This window comes from Vulpes vulpes, chromosome 4 (assembly GCF_048418805.1).
Source record: "Vulpes vulpes isolate BD-2025 chromosome 4, VulVul3, whole genome shotgun sequence".
Classification (NCBI taxonomy): Eukaryota; Metazoa; Chordata; class Mammalia; order Carnivora; family Canidae; genus Vulpes; species Vulpes vulpes.
The window spans coordinates 135,680,319-135,703,648 of NC_132783.1; positions in this window are offsets into that span (position 1 = coordinate 135,680,319).

The following is a 23,330-nucleotide window of genomic DNA, read 5'->3' on the forward strand; positions in this document are numbered from 1 at the left end:
TAAATTATCATTTCTTGATTTTCTCAGATTATTCTGTTTTTACATGTGTTGTTTAAGATAATTCTCCAATTCTAAGAATGATCAACAAAGTTAACATTTTGAGCTCTTCCACATTGCACTTATTTTTCCTTCAGAATTCTGGAGGCATCGCTTCACTGTCTTTAAATATCTTTAGCGTTTCTATTAAGCAATTCGATGCTTTTCAGATTTCTGTTTCTTGGCATGTAATTTGTGTTCTCTCACACTTTTAAGATTTTTGTTGCCAATACTTGTGTTCTCATATTTTATTTGGATATACTTTGGTGGAGGTCATCTTTTAAAGTTTTGCTGAGGACTAGATTGATTTTTTCATGCTTGTAGAAAATTTTCTTCCATGGTTTATTTTTGTAATTCCTCACCTTAATTTTGACATTTATTAATTTCTCTTTCTCAGATGTTGCATCTTCTGGCCACATCTTCTGATTTTCTGTCTTTTTTCCCATTTTTCCGTCTCTGTTAGTTGAGGGGACTTAAAAATCACTCTTCTAGCAACTTCTTTTAATTTAAAACATTATATTTGATGTGAAAGAAACTCTTATTGAATGTTTATTTTTTATTTTACATAGGCTCTTATATTTTATTTTTAAATATAATATCTTCTCTTAGTGATCTTAAAATATGAATAATTTTTCCTTACATTTTGTTGTACTCTGCTTATCCCTGGTTCCTTTTATTATTTTTATTATTTTGACGTTTGTGTCTCCTAATGGAGTCTTTCCTCAAGTATCTCGGTATCTTTAAATGCCCATTTATATTTTAGAATTATTTCTGAGAAGTCACAAAAAAAGTTCAATATATGTATTTGTAAATGGATGAGGGCTCATGACAAGTGGGACTGCTCATTAGGAAGTGCATACACTTGTATTTTTAGATCTCCTTTACCTATCTTCTTTTTTTTTTCAAGATTTTATTTTTTATTTATTAATGAGAGACTCAGAGAGAGACAGAGAGAGTGGCAGAGACACAGGCAGAGGGAGAAGCAGGCTTCATTCAGGGAGCCTGACGTGGGACTTGATCCCGGGTCTCCAGGATCAGGCCCTGGGCTGAAGGCAGCACTAAACCGTTGAGCCACCCGGGCTGCCCTACCTATCTTCTTTTTGAAATATATGCTCTCTGATACTTCTATTTATTTTATTGCATTTCATTATCCTCGTTATTTTTCTGATCTTTCTTTAATGTTCCTACTAAATTGTCAGTTGAGTATCTTCTCCTTTGAGTAGAAAATAATAATAGGAGACAAGGTGAGAGGGTAGCCAGGCCAAATTATGTAGAGATTAGCCCATTACTGGAAATCTGGCTCTTATTCTAAGTAAAATGGAGAGAATTGAAGGGTTTGGAGTGGAAGAGTGACATGATCTAATTTTTTTTTAAAGAACATAATGGCAAAATTGTCATGCAGAGGTTTGAGGTAGGAGAAATGGGAGAGGTAAGAAGAGGCAGAACAAGTTAGTGGCTAGTAAACCTGGTAATAGTCCAGTGTGTTTGCTTTAAAAGTACAAAGGACTAGTTGGAATCTATATTTTGTTTTCATAGCTACCTGTGTAGGGTCTTATTATGTTCCTTGCTAAAATTATACAAAATGATGGATATTTTAGGTTACCTCAAGACATTGAGACTAGTCAAAAAGATTTCCTGCTGCTCTCTTATTGGCTATTCAAATAATATTACGATTTTGTCTCATTTTCCTTATTTCATCTTTCCCCCACTCTCTTTTTTCCTTCTTTCTTTCACTTTAATTTCAATGTCAGTTGTTGAAGAAATCTTTCAAGCATACCGTTAACTCCTTTAGAGAGCCTTCCGTTTGGCTGAACAGTGCTTGGAGGTCTTTTGATAAGACCTTCTGAGCTCTTAAAAGATTTTATACTCAACCTTTCAGCTTCATCCTTGGACCACGCTCTCCTGTGAGTGCCCTGGATACTGGGAACACAACTTTTAATTTTCGCATTGTTTGCCATTGGAAAGACTAAGAATCTTCAAAACCAGCAAGTCCTAGCTCCTTTTAAGTTTAATTTCATCAGCTTATCATTCTTCTCTTATATTTCACAATAGCCAGCAGGAAGAAACAAAGATACACTTTCATCCCTTTGCTTGAAAAATCTGTTAGATTGTTTAGTCCTTTATGTACATGTTCCACCTTCTACATCACTGTAGAAAATAAGATTGTTAAAAGTCCTTCCACTTGCTAATACAGATCTGCTTCTCTATAGTTTCTGACAAGATTTTTCTCATTTTCTTTCAAACCCTCCCCATTCCCTTATCAAAGCCTCAAATTCTGTGAATAGTGTGAGCAAGGCTAAAGCTTTCACTACATCTTTTTTTCAGAATCCTTACATTCTGTTTAACCTCTCCCCACTGCCATTTTGAAAATCATTCGCACAATTTATGGTTTTGTTATGAGGGCATTCCACTTCTGGTATAAAAATTCTGTATTAGCTATGCACTAGTTATCTATTGCTCCATAAAAATTACTCGCCACTTTGGCATTCTAAAGCTATAAACATTTATTATATAATACTCTCTGTGGGTCATGAACCTGGGGACAGCTAGTTATACAGTTCTGGCTCTAGGTCCCTTATGAAATTGCGTTCAAGTGGTCAACCTGAAAATGCTTCTTCCAAGATTGCTCATGGGGTTGTCAGCAGGCTTTAGTTCTCACTGGTTGTTGGGTGGAGACTTCAGTTTCTTGCCATGTCAACTTCTCCACAGGCTCCCTGAATGTCTTCACGATATGTCATCTGGTCTTCCCAGTAGTGACTGATGATGGAGAGAGAGAAAGAAAGAGCCCAAGCAGAAGTTTCAGTCTCTTATGATCTAATCTCTACAGTGACATGTGACACACCATCATTTCTTCGTTAGTTCAATCACAGAGACCAACAACCTTGGTAAAATGTGGGAAGATACGAGCATTAGGACAAGGGAATCATTGGGGACAATTTTTTAGATTGTTTTCCACACTGAGTAAAACTTGAGGTTCTCTCAGATCTTGAGCAGCATACCTAGAACTTGGTAAACAAGTAAGTACTTTAGAGCAGCAACTTCTGACACTTAATGAAATTTTTCTTGTGGCAGAAGTGTGTGGCACTGAAGTACTCAGGGAACTACAGTAACTCATTTTATGGGTTATTGGATTTAATGGACAAATCTTTTTTTTATTAATGATAGTTCATTTTTAGAACATTGTTATTATTAAATAATAAAATGCATGCAACTATCAAAAAAAAAAAGCCACGACGTTTTAGAATTAGAATTTCTGCATCAGTTTTCACCAAAGTCAATGATAATGTGAACTGGCATCCAGTATAAATATTAAATACAGGCTGATTTCCCTCCCAGTCATATGCATTTAGACAGTCCCCAGGGGTTTACTTCAGAGATCATGAAGCATAGCTTTTTAAAAGCATTTGCCATTTTTATGAGAACTGATTTTGTTTTCCAACAAAGTAAGCACTTTAAAAGAAAATTGACATAAATCACGTTATGTGTACAGGTCTAGGTATGAACCAAATATTTCAGGTAAAGAATACATTCAGTGTTATTCTGGATATTTTAAAGAAAAGACATATACTTCATAATTTCTAAGATAGCTAGTAGAGTTTAAAAATAAAATAGCTTTCCATGTAGTAGCTACCCGAGGTTTGAGTTACATCATGGTTTCAGATTTGTTTTTTTTATTATTATTATTTTTTATGATTAGGACCCCAGAGTTTTCATAGGAAAAAGAAACTATTGGTATACTAAAAAACTTGGTTGGATAAATCAACTGGGATATATATATATATATATATATACACACATATATATACGTTATATATATTACACACATATAATATATATTTAACTCTCAAAAGATTACATCCTGCATGCTATTTCCGTAACATTCTCAAAATGACAAAACTATAGAAATCAAGAACAGATTAATAGTTTTCCAGGAACTAAGGTGGTAGGCAGAGTAGGTATTAAAAAGATAACACTAGGGAATTCCTTTGTAATAATGGAATATTTTTGTATCTTGATTGCGGTAGTGGTTACATTAATATATAAGTGTAATAGAACTACAATTGAATTGTAACTACAATTGAACTGTAAAATTGAATAGAACTACACACATGCACACACACACACACACAAAGAGTGCAAGTAAAAATTGGTGAGATCCAAATAAGGCCTCTAGATCGTTCCAGTTGACCAATGAATCTTCCTGGTTTCGATATTGTACCCACCGTAACACAATATTTTATTACTGTGGAAGTCTGGATGAAGAGTACCTAAGATGAGTCTGAACTATGTTTCTTCTTCCTGAGTCTATAATTATTCCAAGATAGAAAGTTAAAAAACAAAAATGAAAAAATGATTAAGTGGATTGTAATCAGAGTAGGAATGTTTAATGCCATATTTTACATTCCTTACATAGGAATGTATGGAGTCCATACTTATCAAAATTCAAGGAGAATTAAACTAACAATAGAATCATAATTTAAGTAAATCATAAATATATAATTTAATAACTACATTTGAAATACTAACAATTACACTTTAAGGTTGATATATTATAAATGAGAACACTGAATTTAATAGCATTAACTTATTAATGACACTTTTATATTACTTTAATGAAATGCTGAAAGTCTGTCCTTAAATTTCAAATTATATTAACTATCAAAGACTTATCTAAATGAATTAAAGGTATTATTCTTCAAGGTTATATGAATTTAATGTTACTGTATTTTTTTCTGTTATCATAACATCAAAACCAAGGATATCTAAACCTTCTATCAATATTAAAGAATTTATTTAATTGCCACACATCACATTACAGAGCAGTAAATTTAATTATCTAAAAACAGAACTAAATGGATGTATCTAGAACTATATATATAGACTATACATATATATAGAGAGAAAGAGCTATATATAGAGTATACACACACACACATTATAGAGCCAGATATAAATATAAATATATATATTTGCCCATGGTTTTGTTTAAGTCAGCATGCATATTATTTTTGTGAATTTTCCTAACATAAATATTAAAAAAAACACCTCTTGGTAATTAATTGACATTATATTTTAAATGGGCAATTTTTATTTTGCATCCTTAATTTGTCTACTGAGAAATTTTTTTGATAATTTAAGTTGAAATGTATATTTGACTATCAATTATAAAGTATTTGTGAAAGTATAAGAATAATTTCTATTGAATAGTGGTACACATTTTATTTTCCTTACTATTGACAGAAGTAAAACAAAACATTTTAAGTGTTTTTAAACAAAATATTTATATTTATCATGTAAATTATGCTCCTTCATCATTTTTAATTTTATATTGAATATAGAGACTGTTTAACTTCTGGAAAATTCAAGAAGGTGATAACTGTGATGTGACATTTGTATGAGAAGATACAGAATTTTCTATCCATATGATCAACAGAAACAACTGAGAAACTCCAAAAATTAGCAGACATTTATTACAATTCAAATGGGTCCTTAAAAAAATGTGTCTCCCAGAAAAATAAAGTAGAAGAAATAAGGAATGGAGCAACATTTTTAAACTTTCCCTGAGAGTTGTAAAATATTATGAACTAAAATAATTTTAATGTATTATTTGTGTTGACAGCACACTTAATAATGGAAACCAATAAAAAAACCTCAAAAATATGGGGGATCTCTGGGTAGCTCAGCGGTTTAGCGCCTGCCATCAGCCCAGGGCATGATCCTGGAGTCCTGGGATCAAGTACTGCGTTGGGTTCCTTGCATGGAGCCCATGCAAGGGCTGCTCCGTTGCTTCTCCCTCTGCGTCTGTCTCTGCCTTTCTCTCTGTGTCTCATGAATAAATAAATAAAATCTTAAAAAAAAAAAAACAACTCAAAAATATATCTAATCACAAAATTTAAAAAACTAATATATAAATATGAATGAATCATAAATATGTGGGAGGAAACCCATTGTTAGGTAAATTATGTGTAGAAAATTCGCTATTGCTTGGAAGAGGAAATATCAAAGTATAACCATATAGCTTAGCATTTATCAACAAATTCACAGATGAATTAAACATTTCTTTTTAAAAAGAATAAAAGTATGGTTGCATATTTACTTAATACTTCAGAAGGTTTCTAAATCATATTATGCAAAATGACATTTGAAAGGTACAAGGAAAGCAAGAGCCCTAATGCATTTTTGTGTGTGTTGGGATTCAGCAGACATGAAAACTTTGGGGGGCATCTGAGTGTTTTACTTAAAACTCTTGCTTGGTGAATAGGGAGCTATGATCATCACTAGCAGTATCTTGGGAAGTTTCCTTGCCCTCATCCCTCCAGTACTTCCAACAGCTTTATTTTTCTGTCTGTATTCAAAATTTTTGCTTGGTATATATAGATTTGTTTCTATTTTCCTGACTAAAACTGGCTAACACAATGATCATTTTTTGGGGAAAAGATGAGGTTTAAGTTGAGGTAGAGGGGTGCATTCAACAACTTAAATTATATTTCATTTTCAAGGAAATTGTAAAACTTAACTTAAGGTCTAAATCATTACTTAATGACACATGATTTACTTACTTGATTTTCACCAGTTTCTGGCATAAGCCTATTTGCTCAATGGTCTCTAATTTAATTTTGAATAATAGATAGCTGAAAATGTTCAGTTATACAACTGTCTGAGCAAATTATGAGGAAAGGCAATTCCAAATGTGTGTTGAATATGTCTCACAATATAAGATTTGGATTATTCTGTCAAAATTGGCCTACCAGATCTAATGTCCTCTTGAAACCTTAATAATACTTTCTCACAAAGCAAATCTAATAATAAAATACAGGGAAGTAAAATAGTCCTGTGTTTTTCTTCTTGAAATATATTACCTAATGATTATAGAACTTCTATTTGTTCCAAAATGTTTATTTTTTTTAGAGATTCTGTGAATTTTTCAGAGGAATTTTGTTTTAGTTGCTAAATCCTACATATTTTTAATCTTTAAATAAATATTTTTCCAGGGGTACCTGTGTGGCTCAGTGGTTGAGCATCTGCCTTTGGCCAGGTTGTGATCCTGGGGTCTGGGGATCTAGTCCTGCATCAGGCTCCCTGCATGGAGCCTGCTTCTCCCTCTACCTATGTCTCTGCCTCTCTCTCCCTCTCTCTGTGTCTGTCATGAATAAATAAATAAAGTCTTTAAAAAATATATTTTTCTGTATTTTATTACAATGTAAATTTTTATTAGTGGTCATCTTTCATGATTAAGTGTTTTAAAATGGTTGCATTAGATAATACTATATTTTAGGATAACCATTGGACAATGACTTACTGTTGTGAATTAGGGAAAGTACTTTGGTCAAGTCTACCAAAGCCATGTACTAGTAAGCCAAATTTTCATTGGCTTGAGCTGTATTAGACATGACTAGTTCTGAGTGGAGAGGCTTCTTTGTAATTATAAAATTTCCAAGTAGCCAACAAAATGATGTAATTCTCTGGGACCAAAATAAATGAGACTGAAAACTTAAGATCCTCATATAGATAAACTTAATGTAACACACAGTGCCTGCCTCTCCTGAAATTGGGAAGAATGAATTCATTCTGTCCATAAACTCCTCTTTCCATGTTATCCTAAGTAAGATCTAATGTAGAAACCACTAAACAGAGCCACAATGGATATGTTTTTTTCCCAAAGCACTTCTTTTGTAAGATAATTAGGAATATGCTCAGAAAACAATCTAAGGATTGTGCATAATTAAAACCACAATTATGTAAGTGTTTCTGCCATTTTTGTTAGAAAAAAAAAATATTTGTAGTGATTATAAACCAGGATTTGCCATTGCTATAATACAGAGATGGGGAGAAAATTGGGTGCAGCTCTCAAAATATGATACTTCTTCATTTGTGTATTTGAGGACACACCAAGAAATAAGCTAAAATTTGACACCTATAAAATATCTAACACTTAGGGAAATTAACAGAGTTTAATGCTCACAACATTTCCCTAGGGAATTTGTTTCCCAAATTTATGTGTGAGAAAAATGAGCCCAGACAGTATGGCAGAAGCCAACAGCAGTTTACCAGAATTTATGCTTTTTGTGCCTTGTTTTGTTTGGTTTTCTTACTATTTTTTTCCTAGTGTTAAAAAACAAAATTAAACGAAGTACATTTGAAGATCTAAATGGCTGTATTAGCGATTTATAAATTGGGCAGCCTCTCATCTAGCAAGCAGTAGAGCTCAGTTGAACTGCAGAAAAGGAGAGGTTTTTAAGGGCAGAGAGGGAGAAGAAAAAAATACAATTATTAGCAAAGAATGCATTGTTTTAGGCAAGGTTGCCCTCCTAAGAAAAATCAAAGGGATGGAATACACCCTAGTGCTGACCAGGAAATTCCAGTTTGTCAAAGGTTACATTTCTGGGGACGAAGCTGAAATGGCAGTTAAGTTGCGTATTAAGTCTTAGTTTGCTGATGGAGGTGGGGGGTTGGGGGACCTTAACATCAGTGACTCCGTTTTGGTCCATCCATGGTTTTCTTTTTAACCCTAGTGTGTTATGAAGTTGATTGTGTATACATGACTAAATTGGATCAATGGAATTTGTGTATAGGAGCCCAGGTGATGTGTGCCATTTCCCATACAGGTTTATGTAAATATCCCACAGCCTTATGCCATGATTTCTTTTCCCTTCTGGTTGGATTGGGAATAACTTCCAAGGACACTAAGGAAGCCATATTGTGGAAACGGTGGTGCTTTGGTCAGTCTGGCCATCTGAATAACTGCATGAGGGAAGCCTACTTGCCTATATGTTCACTCACTTATCAAAAGTAATGGTTAAAAATCTACGATGCTTGAGTTACACATTTTGTTTGTTTCTATTTGTTATTGCTATTAGCCCTCTCCAGCTAATTAAGTTAGTTGAATAAATTATCTAAAGTCTTAAACTTGGTAAATGGAAGAAATAATTCTTGAATGCAAGTTACAGAATTTAAAAATCCCAATTTCCCTACCACAAAGAAAGTTCTGTGTTTGTGATGATAAATAGGCGTGGGTACAGCAGATCCTTCTGACTGTGATCACTCACAATGTACATAAGTGTTTCTGAAGAAATTGATTTATAACCAATAGGCCTTTGTAATATGCACACATATTTTAAGAGTTGTTCTTTCATTCCTGCAACTGCCATGTGTCACTGTTTATAACTTTTAGAACTACTTGGCCTTGTAAAAAGAAAAAAAAATAGCATTACTATGGTCTTAAACATTACATGTTAAGGATCTTTGTCTTTATCCTCTCTCTTACCTGGGAGATCATCCATGATTCCATTTTGTTTTATTCAAGCCATTGGGTGTTAATCTGAGGGTATGAGTTTGGGTAGTGTAGAATATCAAGCAAGGGTAACATACTTGACTAGATAGCCACTGGTAGTTTGTGTTTTTTTTCTTTTTTTTGTACAATGAATCTACATAACTTGCATCCTATGTATCTTTTATTTTAATGGATCACTGTTAACTAGGAGATGATATTATCTATTGTTTGTGTTAACTAGGAGATGATACTATCTATTGTTTGTGTAGTAAGAAGTAAGTAGAAAATTTTCCTAAAGAGAAGAATGAGTAGATTCTCTCTACTTAATACAAAAACGAAGGGAAACAATAGCTCCCCTGGCCCCTGGCCCTCAATGATTCCATCTCACAGAGTGATTTTTTACACACCCAGAGATCACCAATCCATTTAACATTTCCTAGGACAACCTTATTCCCCCTAACACAGAGTCCTTCTATCCACCCTGTACAATTCAGGGAGAGTGATTATATTTAAATACAGGACTAGTCAAGTGTTGAGTAACTTCTTCTTTTCCAAGACCTTTAATTGCCACTTTATCCAAAGATTATTAGTATAAAGTTCTAACTTTCTGTATTCATAACTGCTATATTCCAAACTTCTAGAACAACTCCTGATCTATTTTAAACTCTACATAATTCATTTTTTAAAAAATCTTGAATTTCTTCAATTTTTTAATCATTAAATTTGAACAAAAAAATGAAAACATGTAAGATAATTATGGCTTGGAAAGGTTGGGTAGTAGGGAAATCATGAGTCATGCAGTTAAGTCTTCTATGAATGGATGCTTGTGGGATAACAGGGCTCCAGAAATCCCAAGAGAATAGTAGAAAAATGTTTTTAAAGTGACAGTGAGGAGTCAAGGTAATAACTTCACATCTAGATTCCATAGACCCAGGTTTCAATCAAGGCCAGGAAATTCAGGGAATGTTCAATTACAAGATAAAGACATAGTACAAGGTCTGTTTTTATTGTTTTGTTTTGTTTTCCTTTGGTGGGACATGTCTTTTGTGTTCTATAGCCTCTTACATACATTAATATTATGGGTGTAGAACATCTCCTTGATGTTATAATAGGCTTCAAAAATACTACAGCGTGACTCAGCACTTCCGCTGCCGCCCCCCCCAAACCCCCACCCCCTCCTCTCCTGTGTTCTTTTCCATTAATGTCTTTACTTAACATTTCCCAGGCATTTAGCTTAGTAACTAGAATTATCCCCAGAATTTTCCCATTCCCATTAAAATTTTAACTTCTCAATATTTCTTCAGTTGTGTCCCTGTTTTCATCCACGGTATCTATGCCTTTATTCAGATTATCATTTCTCTTGGGTATTGCAGTTATTTCCCACATATTTCCCAACTTTATGGGGAGAGTCTGGCATAGGATTTGTAGCAAAGGCTTCATGTGAAGGCAAAATAAACTAGGATATGAATTCGTCCCATGCTAATGACCTTGGACCGGTTGATTATCTACATTTTTCTTATTCTTAAATACAGTTTTACATATGTAATGAATGGGGTTCAGAGCAGGTCACCCCAGAATGTGTCATTTTAGCATGTGGGTTATTTCAAGCTGAAAATAATCCAGGCCAAACAGACTCAAGAAGAGCGTTTTCCTCCCAATTCATTGCCTAAAAGAATTTAGAAAGGGAGTCCGTACTAGGAAAAGAGCTATTAGCAAAGATAACTTGTTTTTACTTTTGTTTTTATCAGCAAAACTTCTCCACATGGCATGGCAAGGCAATCATTTGTTTACCAAACTTTTGCTCTTCCCATATTCCTGTGACTTGTCCTCTCTCCTTTAAAGTCTCACACCCAACCCCCCTTTAACCATTATTCATGTGACTTAGACAATTATCTCTTCTCTTTATTCAGGGTGCATATTGCACAGCACCATACCAAGCTTCTAATATATGCTAACTATATTTTTTTCTCCCCACTTCAGATGCGGAGTTTCAATGACTTAAATGTATTTTATGACATCTAAACAGTTATAGAAATATAACTTACTATTATATACCTGTATGTTTTGTAATATAATTATCAAGTATTCATGTATCAAATAATTTATGCAAGCATATTAATCAATTCAGAAATTTGGCTGTGTATGTCAGATAAATGATAACATGCATTCAAGAAATACTGCTAAGCTAAAGATGATATTAATGAAAATAGCAAAACAGATTCTTAACATATTGTGATTTTAAAAGTAGATGGTAATGAGATATTAAGCATTATTAGATGAAGATAAGACATTTATTATAACTTAGAAATTCAGACTTCTTATTTTGGAAATCACTGGAATGAGAAGAAAGCAAAAAAGAAGAATGCTAAAGCCTACATAATGTAAACCGAATGGCTACATATATTTAAATTCATATATACTCAAGGGTACCACTTCGGAAGAATCTCGCTAAATGTCAAGCTTAATTATAAAACTGAAGAAAATTTTAATCATCAATTAATATAATTTTAGAGGCTTTTGAGAATTTGAGAATCTCTCAATTCTTACTTAAATCAAGTTCATTCCAATTGTTAATGCAGCCAGCTGTCTTAGAGTCAAGAAAGTATACTTACTACTAACATTTTCAATAATCTTTTTAAAGATAACAAATGGCTCTAAAAAAGGTATCAGAAAGAATACTTACCTATAGAGGAGAGATTTTTGTGTTCTCCAAATTTTATAGTAAAATGTTTTATAGAAACTTTTTAAAAAGATTTATTTAGCATCAGCTCAGTAATGCATGCATAGAAAAAAAATACTACATGTGTTAGTTATTTCTTGCTATATAACAAATTACCACAAACTTAGTGTCTTAAAAAACCACATAATTATCTCACAGTTTCTATACTCCAGGAGTCTTGTCATGGCTTATCTAGGTCCTCTGAAGGCTATACTCAAAGTCTTTCCAGTCTGGGGCTGTCGTGTGAGGAGAGATGATCCTCAATCATCTCTTTTCTCCTTACTCAAGCTGTTAGCAGAGTTCATTCCCTTCTTGCTCTGGGACTGAAGCTTTGAGCTTCTTGTTGGCTGCTGCCTAAAGGTCACCCTTGACTCCAGAGGTCAAGTGATTCCTTGAGGCTACTCAAATTTTTATGGGCTAATTTTTTTGCCATTTAAACTCCCCATCATGGCCTTGACTTCATCAAGCAAAACAAGGAGAGTCTCTAGAGCAAGCCTCCTGGCAACACACCGTTTTATGTACAGCACACAATTACAGGACTGATATCTCATGATCTTTCCATAGGATGTTAGTGAAAAGCAAGTCACAGGTCCTGTCTACAGTCAGAGGAAAGGATTACATGAAGAAGTGAATAGTTTGGAGGGGAGATTATGAGGGCCACTCAGGATTTTTTCCAACAGATTATAGAAACAATGAACAGGGGATCCCCAGGTGGCTCAGCGGTTTGGCGCCTGCCTTTGGCCGGGGGCATGATCCTGGAGTCCCGGGATAGAGTCCCACGTTGGGCTCCCTGCATGGAGCCTGCTTCTCCCTCTGCCTGTGTCTCTGCCTCTCTCTCTCTCTCTCTCTCTGTGTCTATCATAAATAAATAAATAAATCTTTAAAAAAAAAAAGAAACAATGAACATTTAAGATTTTAAGTCAAATTTCAGAGCAGTAACAATGAATTGTAATAGATATTCAATTCTCTGAGCAACATTTCCTTCCTAACACTTTCCTAATAAAGGTTTTGGAATGTCATATTTTATCCATAAATAGCTATTGAAGGAATAAATAAATGAAGGATTGCATGTTTGGTTTTATCTTATACATTCACTAAAATAAATCATCTTTCTCCATAAACAAATGAAAAGTAAATGATTAAAGGAGAATTTAAGCTTAATTTAAGCTTAATGGCTTTCCTTTATTTTGGTGACAAAATGGGTCCTTTTCCTTTTCAGAAAAATAAGGTGTCAAAATTTTTTTTAAAAAAAAGGGGTCACTGCACTTTTTGAGAATATACATCTAATGTACTTTTCCCATATACTCACCAACACTATATATATATATTTTTTTCCATGTTTCCAATATAATAGATTCTAATGAGTTATTTATAAAAGGCAGAGACATTTGGAAAATTAGGAACCCAGTTTCCATTAAACTATTACAAATAATGGTCTAATGACAAATAATTACAAATAATACAAATGGTATCATAATATATATGCTGGTGGTTAAAGCAATAAATCTTAAAATGTAAAATGTATTATTTATCAGCCAAAGGATAAAATGTTATATAGTGCAGATGTAATTAGTAAAGCATTTTTATCTTCCAACTGTGCCAGCTTTTTATTTTCAAGTGTGTTAGTATTATGCACAACAATTGTATAGCCCTTAGTGCCAGGTCAATGACTCCCTCACCACATGTTGCTGTAAAAATTCATTGCAAGGGACCAAAAATAGAAGTTTGTTTTTTGTTGTTGTTGTTGTTTTTGTTTTGTTTTGTTTTGTTTTATTGCTATGTGTGGTCTCTGGTCAAGACAAAGCTGCATTTACTAGCTCTTAGGTACAAGAAATAATGCTGGGAAGAACATGTTAGGAAAAAATGCAAAATAGCTTTTTTTATGTCATAATCTATGCAAATGTAGAGTTTGACTTGTTTATGTAAAATTGGAAGCTCTGAGAATATATTGATTTCAAGTCTGTGTCATTCTTGCAAATAGATAACTCTTGCTTAATTTAGTGAGTTATTCTATTTAAATAAAGGCTGTGAATATTTTTGCTGCAACATTTTTTTATAAGAGCATAAATTTAAATATAATTTGCTATTTTCAAATTTTAAAAATCAATATTTATATGGCATTGTTATTTTGAGAAATGTTAGGAAAATATGCTATTGGAATTATTAGGTTGTTAAGAACTCCTTCTATAGCCTCTTCCTGGCTCCTATTTTTCTTGCTTTTGCAAAAGATTTTTCAACTTTCAACATTTATGATATTCTGAAATGTAGCAAAACAGCTATTTAATTATTTTTAGTTTTAGATATTAATCAAGATTTTGAAACTTTCTGAATATGAATAAAAATAACTAATCTAATATATATGTAATTAATGCAAATAAAATTATTTAAATATCACTTTAAATTCAAAACAGATATCAACTAACCACTGATATAAATGTTTGTAAACATATTCGATGGAACTTTAAATGTTCACTGCTCTCTAGAAGTTCTTCACTTCTAGCTAATACTGTTCAATGTGTCCTGACAGACTACATAAATTTTACATGAATTTCAAGCTTGTTAAACTTTTTTTCCATTAAGAACTTTTGAAAATTTGTCAATCTATTATTGTTGCATATGCATGAGTAGTGTCATACAAACAAATGACAGAATCAGAAGTGTTTGAAAATCTTTTAATTTTTTCACATTTCATCTCTTCTAAGCCAAAGATATTCTTTTAAATATGTGTATAAAGTTCTTGTCACTTCCTCATTAAATATTTCTGCAATTCCATTAAAGCTTTCACACATGACAGCAATGCTATCATAGGCCTGGCAACACATTTTCTTCAAATAATGATGACTATACAGAATTGTTATTTTTTTTTTTTAACTATTTAAGTTATATTCATCATCTTCTTTATCAATTGAAATCCAAGGATCATCTGGATGGTCTCTCTGGGTATCATATCACATTGACAGATATTACTTCAACTTATGGACATGGTATTGATACAGAAACTGAATGTTTGTATCCCACTAAAACTCCTATGTTGAAACCTTAAGTCCTAAAATTCTGGTATAAGGAGGTGGGGCCTTTGGGAGGGGATTAGTCATGATGGCAAAGCAACCATGAATGAAATTAGTTGCCTTATGAAAGACGCCCCAGAGATCTCTCTCACTCTTTCTACCATGTGAGCACAAGAGGAGTAGCAGGCTGTCTTCAACCTGGAATGAGGGTCCCAACAAAATCTAGCATATTAGAACCCTAATCTTGGACTCCAAGCTTCCAGAACTGTGAGAAATAAATGTTTGTTGTTTAAGCTACCATAAGACTATGATAGTTTGTTACAACAGTCTGAACTGACCAACACATTTGATAATCTGTAAAATTGCTGATCCTAGTCATCTTTTCTTTAGAGATTTTATTTATTTATGTATTTATTTATTTATTTATTTATTTATTTATTTATTTATTCACTTACTTATTTGGGTGAGAGAGAATGTCTGTGAGATGGAGGGGTGGGGGGCAAAGGGAGGGGGACAAGCAGACTCTGCACTGAGTGAAGAGCTTAGAATGGGGCTTGATCCCAGGACCCTGAGATAATGACCTGGGCTGAAATCAAGAGTCAAGTGCTTAACTGACTGAGCCACCCAGGTGCCCACCATTTATGATATCTTTTGACATTTGGATCTTTTTTTGCTAAAGATTTTCTTTTAAAAATAGACATATTGTGAATGATGTCTATTCATCAATGTCAACTCCTATTTTCAAGACTATATCATATTATATTCTAATCACCAGATATTTGAGGACTAGTGCACACTTTTAAATTTGTCATGAAATTTTTGTATTTCTAAAATAACTTTATAGAATGTCTTTCTTTTAAAAAAATATGTATTCATGAGACACAGACAGAGAGAAAGAGAGAGAGAGAGAGAGTTAGGCAGAGGGAGAAGCAGGCTCCATGCAAGGAGCCTGACGTGGGACTTGATCCCGGGTCTCCAGGATCAGGCCTTGGGCTGAAGGCGGTGCTAAATTGCTGAGCCACCCGGGTGGCCCCTATAGAATGTCTTTCATTATATTTGCCCTAAATTCATATGCTATGCATGATTTTGAATTGAAATTTAAGGTATTTTTGCCACTGTACTGAGGCCAGGCTTAACCTGATAACTTACTATCAGTGATGCAATTCATTCTTTTGCATTACTGTCACCAATATTGTCCTGTTTCTCAGACATGTGCTCCAAACTGAGATCTTTGCACTGGTTGTCCTTTTGCTTCAAATACTTTTCTCCACATATCTGTCTGGCAAAAACCTTTACCCCCTTTAATTCTTTCCTCAAATATCATACATTCAAGGAGGTCTGCATTGACTCCACTTAAAAATGTTCTCTGGACGTTTTCCATCTTTTCCCAAGCCAGGCACTCCCAGTTTACCTTACTTCGGAAATAACTCAATTAATTTTTACCATGGCATTATCATTAGTTATCATAATATATAAGTTACTTATTTTGTACCAGCATTATTTATTGTCTTTATACTTCAGAAGACAGAAATAATTTATTTTGTTTATTGATGTGTTCCACATGCTTAGAGGAGGTCCCAGCATATAGTTGGGAATGAGTATTATAAGTTAAATGAGTAAACCAACTTAGGAATGAATGAAAGTATCAGTGAAACCCTAGATTCCCTAAGACCTGCTGGAACTTTTTTATTAAAAATGAAAATATAGGGACACCTAAGTGGCTCAATCGGTTAAGCATCTAAATCTTAGTTTCATCTCAGGTCACCATCTCCTGCGTGGTGGGGTCCAGCCCAGAACTGGGCTTCCTGCTCTGTGGGGAGTCTGCTTGGGGGTTCTCTCCCTCTGCCCCTCCCTCTACTCATGCTCGCTCTCTCTCTCAAATAATAAATAAATCTTAAAAAAAATGAAAATGCAGATTAAAGTTTTGGTACACTTTTGGAATAATCAAAGATAATGAAAAAGATCAGATGTTAGCTATAATGTACCACAGAACAATTTTGGAGAGCCGAAAGAAATAAATGTCTACAAGAGTAATTTCTTTCTATGAATAGGTAGAAAGAATAAACAAATTTAGAAAGCATGTGAGTGACATATTATTTTTATTGCTTTATGCCAAAGTGTATAATTTAATTTCTACCTTTAAAAAAATCAGACCACCTTGTTGCTTTTTTACCCTTAACCAGATAGAACTGTGGGTTGTATTTCAGAATTTACATACCTTATTTTTAACATTTTATTTTAGCAGTTCTGCAAAGCTTTCATAGCTATAATTCTTTTTTTTTTCTTTTTCCTCTACAATATTCAGTAGAAAACACACACCCTTCTTTTACCTTGTCTAGAGGTTGTGTTCAGGCAAAGAAGGCCAACCTTCTAGTTAGATTTCCAAGGTGAAAGCACCTAAGGTATCTAAAGTCCTTCTAAAAATCAATAATCAATTCAAGTCAAAATTAGTCTAGGGGTGCCTGGGCGGCTCAGTTGGTTAAGCGTCTGCCTTAGGTTCAGGTCATGATCCTGGGATCAAGTCCCATATCCCCCTCCCTCTGCCTGCTGCTCCCCCTGATTGTGCCTGTTCTGTCTCTCTGTGTCTGTCAAATAAATAAAATCTTTTTAAAAATTAGTCTGAAAACCATTAATTTAGTACTGTATTCAAGAAATATTGGAGCTCCTGGGTGGTGTAGTCAGTTCAGTGTCCGACTCTTGCTTTCGGCTCAGATCTGATATCAGGGTCTTGGGACTGAGCCCCATGTCGGCTCCATGCTCACTCAGTGCCTCGTCTGCTTGAGTTTCTCTCTCCCTTTTCTTCTGTCCCTCCATACTGCACTCTCTCTGAAAGAAATTAATACATCTTAAGACAAGAAAAGAAAAAAATACTTACCCCTTCCCCATTGTAAGTCCAGCCCAGCTTATTGGTTCATGAGTAACAGATAATTATTTTTTTCTGCTAAATACTAAATAAAATATTTGACTGGAATTTAGAGGTCTAGTATTAGAAGAAGAAGAAAAATATCTTTAGACACTACAGCTACATTCAGATTGGTGAAATGATAGGGAAAAGCAAGGGGAAAGGACGGTCGCGTCTCCTATCAGAAAAGATCTCACAGGTATTGGCTCATGACTGGGATTGCAGATGGAACTGTATAGACTTTTAAGATTCTCTATTCTTCTCTGTAACTCTTTCTCTATCCCTCCAACTTAAATATACAGAATGTACCATTGAGATCACTGTTAAGGCATAAGGAATTTGATTCTCTCTATTCCCCTGAATAGTATAAGTATTGGTTGAGGGTACCCTTGAAGGCTATAATTTTCTTGAAATTCCACCCCATACAACAAACTGCAATCAATTTCCCAAGGTTTCAAATAAGGTCCTATTTCCCCTCTTGTCTTTCTGGGGCAGTAGTATTTTGTAAAAGGGCTGGGGGGAAAATATTTGCAACACAGTTAAAACTTGATCCTGAATACTACTTATTCTCTCATAAACATTGACGGCTTGTATTTCACCAAATTCCTATGTTAAACCCCAGTGTGACGGTATTAGGAAGCAGGTCCTTTGGGAGGTAATCAGGTCAGTAGAATGGATCCCTTGTGAGGGGATTAGTGTTCTTAGAAGAAGAGAACTTACTTTCTGTCTCCTCTCTGCCATGGAGGACACAAGAAGGAAGCCATATGCAAACCAGAAAACAAATTCTCACTAGACACCATGTCTGCCAGCACCTTCATCTCGGGCTTCTTAGCCTCCAGAAGTGTGAGAAATGTGTTTGCTGTTTCAATTATACAGCCTATGGTAATTTGTTAATAATGGCCTGATATAACTAGGACAGTGGCCGTATTTGCATTTGATTCAGCAGCTTTTAAAATCAAGATATCCTAAGTAAGTAAGAAAATAAATTAATAATAAATAAATAAACAAATAAATAATAAATAAATTCAAAATATATCAACCCTCTTCACTTGCCCTTTCTGCCCAACCTTAATGTAAAAAAAAAAAAAAAAAAAATCCTCAATCTAGAATTCAATCCTTCGGCAGTACTGGCATAAAGCTACGACTCTACATGTATAAATTGTGGAGTGTAATATGATCTGCAGAGCCAGAAAACTCAAAGTCAAGTAAATTTGCATCAACATGAGATGACTAAAAAAAAAAATGCAGTATTTTGTATCATGGAATAATATGCCTTTTTAAAAATAGTGAGTTTCTTCTGAATTTATTGACTAGAAGAGGCTTCCATGATGATTTAAATGACAAGAGTAAGTTGTAACGAAATGTATCTACAGATCTTCCTCACCTTATGATGAGATTATGTCCCAATAAACCCATCATATATTGACTATATTGTAAGTTGAAAATGTATTTAATACACCTAGCCTATCAAACATCATAGCTTAGTTTAGGCTATTTTAATTTCGCTCAGAACACTTACCTTAGCCTACAGTTGGGCAAAATCATCAAACACAATGACTATTTTATAATTAAGTGTTGAATATCTCATGTAATTTACTGAACACTGTACTGGAAGTGAAAAATACAATAGCTGTATGGATACAGAATGGGTACAAGTGTATCAGCTGTTCACCTTGGTGATTACAGGGCTGAGGGGAGCTGAAGCTTGCTGTTGTCCAGCCTCACGGGAGAGTATCACATCACACATTGCCAGCCTGGGAAAAGATAAAAATTCAAAATTCAAAGTATGGTTTCTAATGAACCTGTATTAATTTTGCACCATCATACAACTGAAAAATTATAAGTTGAGTCATTGTAAGTCGGGGACTATCTGTACAGTATTATATCTTGATGTAAATCACAAATGAATAAGCAAAGTCTGAAACTTAGATAATTGTATAATCATGAAGACTGATTTGGAAGGGGAAATATTCATCTGGTAGCACTTTATAGAAAGGACATAGAAAAGGGAAAGAGGAGAGGAAGATGTAGGTTAGATTATCATAAAACAAGTAACTGAGCACCTCAAAATTATACAGCCACACAGGTGATGTATAAAATTGCAAAAATTTAAATAAGCACATGTATGTTTATATACATACATATGCATGCCATGAGGTTTTGGATGGATTAATTCTATTACCTCCAAACATGTAATTTTCAGCTAATTAAAAATTGTTGTACATTTACTTTTAATTAACATAAGACTGTTGATGGGAAGACAACTTGAGCCATCTTATATAGTGCAATCTCATTTATTCAATGTATACGATGGAGAATTTATAAGTTCTCTTTAGCAAATTATATTTTTAATTTATGTCTTAAGTAATATAAGTAAAAATAAAATATTACTTCACTAAAATTCAAAAAAATAAGGAAAACCTATGGAAATTGAGAGTAATTCTTTTGGGGACAATAGTGATTCATGGTTAAAAGGAACCAATGTGCCGTTTTTAGTTAAAAACATGGTTCAGGCACAGGCAGTGATATATGGCCCTTCTCTCCTCTAAACATTTTAGTTTTTATGTGCCTGTTAAAGGTGGTTCATCATGGAATGTTAAGTGTAAATCTGTAGTCATTGAATCACATCATCTTAGAGTTCAACTAGTTTTTCTTCTATTTTTTAATTTAAATGAATTTGAACAATTTTCTTAGTTTCCTGAACTACAAATTCTGTATTTTTAAAATCATTTTTTGTAGAAGACTTCTCAAAGTAACAGTGCCGTATCCCTTTTTCCAACTGCAGGGCTGAAAGATTCCCACCTGCCCTTGCTGTCACCACACCTCATTTGAGATCCCTTGTTCCCCGGTGCCTGGCTTCCAATATATACAGAAAAATGAACAAGAGAAAGAATTAATAGCACTTGAATCAGACACTGAGATATTACAAGTCTACAGCGGTCTTCTGGGGCTTAACATGTCAAGATACCTTTTAAATTTGCTGATTCAAAGCCCAAACAAAATCCTCTTTCACCAGCAAACGCTTAAGATATCTGCCATCCATCCCCTGCCTGCTCCCAACTTCCCTCAGACCAGCAACGGGTCCAGGCAGGCAGTTTTAAACAAATGACAGAATAATTGAATAAATTATTATAAATTCATCCTTCCCTTCAATTATTATATAATCTCATAGAATGGGAAAGAAGGTTGAAAGGTGATAAATATTCACGTGTTAGGCTAAGTATTTCCAAGTGGAATGAAAAGTGAAGGTGCATTGTCATATAAGAATTTCACATCCTAGCACTCCCATCCCTGCAGTTAATCTCTGGAATAGTATTTAGTTCAGTGTAAAATGATATTCAGCCTTTTTCTTGGTTATTACCCTATTAATATTATTAGTAACACTTAACTCAGTATCCCATTATTCAAAATTGTTTGAGGTAGTAAAGGTCAGATTGTATTTATGGCTCCATACAAGGACTGCAAAGGTTCTGGCTCTGACTAGACTACTCTGGTCTTTCATCTCTTTGGTTGGAAGAGTTTTGTTGAAATCCTTCTTTATAGGATACAGGCATAGCCAATGCACTCTAAATTTAGCAGGGCTAAATCTAGGCCAGGAAAAATTCTAAGAGTATATGATCAAGTTTTTGGATGCTAACTCTGGATAATCAGCATATATCACTAAGTAATTTTTTGAAGAATAAGTTAATATGCATAGAATTTTAAGTATAATGCCCAACACATAGTAAGTGACAAATGATGATGATGATGATGATGATGCTATTGATTTATTGACAATATTACAGTGACTCTCAAATGTCTTTGGTCTCAGGGACTCTTATACTGTTAGGTATTATTGAGGATCCAAAAGAGCTGATGTTTATGTGCATTTATATCTACCAGTACATACTGCATAAGCAATTGAAACAGAAATTTTCAAGATATTTATCCATTTTAAAATCTCAAAAATACTTGATTACGCCTTAACATGAATAACGTACTTTTTTAATGAAAAATAAGCATCTTTAAAAAAAATTATTTAGTTCGATGTTAAATTAGCTTTCTTCGGATAGATATTTCATTTTTATTTATTTATTTACGATAGTCACAGAGAGAGAGAGAGAGAGAGAGAGGCAGAGACACAGGCAGAGGGAGAAGCAGGCTCCATGCACCGGGAACCCGACTTGGGATTCGATCCTGGGTCTCCAGGATCGCACCCTGGGCCAAAGGCAGGCGCTAAACCGCTGCACCACCCAGGGACCCCCAGATAGATATTTCAGTAGGGTATATACACATACATAGATATACAGAAATAGACTTACTATAAGCGATTGGCTCATGGAATTATAAAGACTGAGAATTCCTATGGTCTGCTGTCTGCTGGAACCCCAAGAAAGCCAGTGATATAGTTCCCCTCCAAACCTGGAGGCCTGAGAACCATGGAAGATAATGGTGTAAGTCCCAGTCTGAGTCTGAGTCTGAAAGTTCAAGCACCTGAACACCAGTGTCCAATATCCTCAGGCAAGAGAAGACCTATGTCCCAGCTTGTGCAGAGAGCAAATTGATCTTTCCTCTGTCTTTTTGATCATTTCAAGCCCTCCATAGACTGGATGATGACTACCTACATTGGTGACAGTGATCTAATTTACTTAGTCTACTCATTCAGATGCTAATCTCTTACCAAAACATCCTCACAGACACTCCAACTAATAATGTTTTATCAACTGTCTGAACATCCCTTAGCCCAGTCAAACTGACACATAAAATTAACCATCGCAGAAATGACCTTGCTTTACATATTCTTTTCTTTTTTTTTTTTCTTGGTTGGTTCAGTGCTATTCAATAGATATATAGGGCAAGACACAAATATTAGGCCATATGTACAACTTTAAATCTTCCTGTATTTAAATTTCAAGAAAAAAAACACATGGCATTCATTGTAATATGTTTTATTTTCAATAAATCCACATTATTTTCAATTCAACATTTAATTAATATAAAGAATTATTATGATGTTTTACTTTTTTTTTTTCAAATACAAAATCTTTAAATCCAGTAGTTGTATTATACTATAGCCCATCTCAGAATTTGTCACAGTGTATGTGCTCCATGGTCGTATGAAGATAGCAGCTACACAGCATATGTGCTCCAAGGCCATATGAAGATAGTGGGTACACAGTGTATGGGCTCCATGGCCATATGAAGATAGTGGGTACTCAGTGTGTGAGCTCCATGGCCATGTGAAGATAGTGGGTACTCAGTGTATGGGTTCCATGGCCATGTGAAGATCATGGGTACTCAATGTATGGGCTCCAGGGCCGCATGAAGATAGTGGATACACAATGTATGTGCTCCAGGGCCATGTGAAAATGGTATGTGCTCAATGACCTGAACAGCACAGGCTTGGTTTAGTGA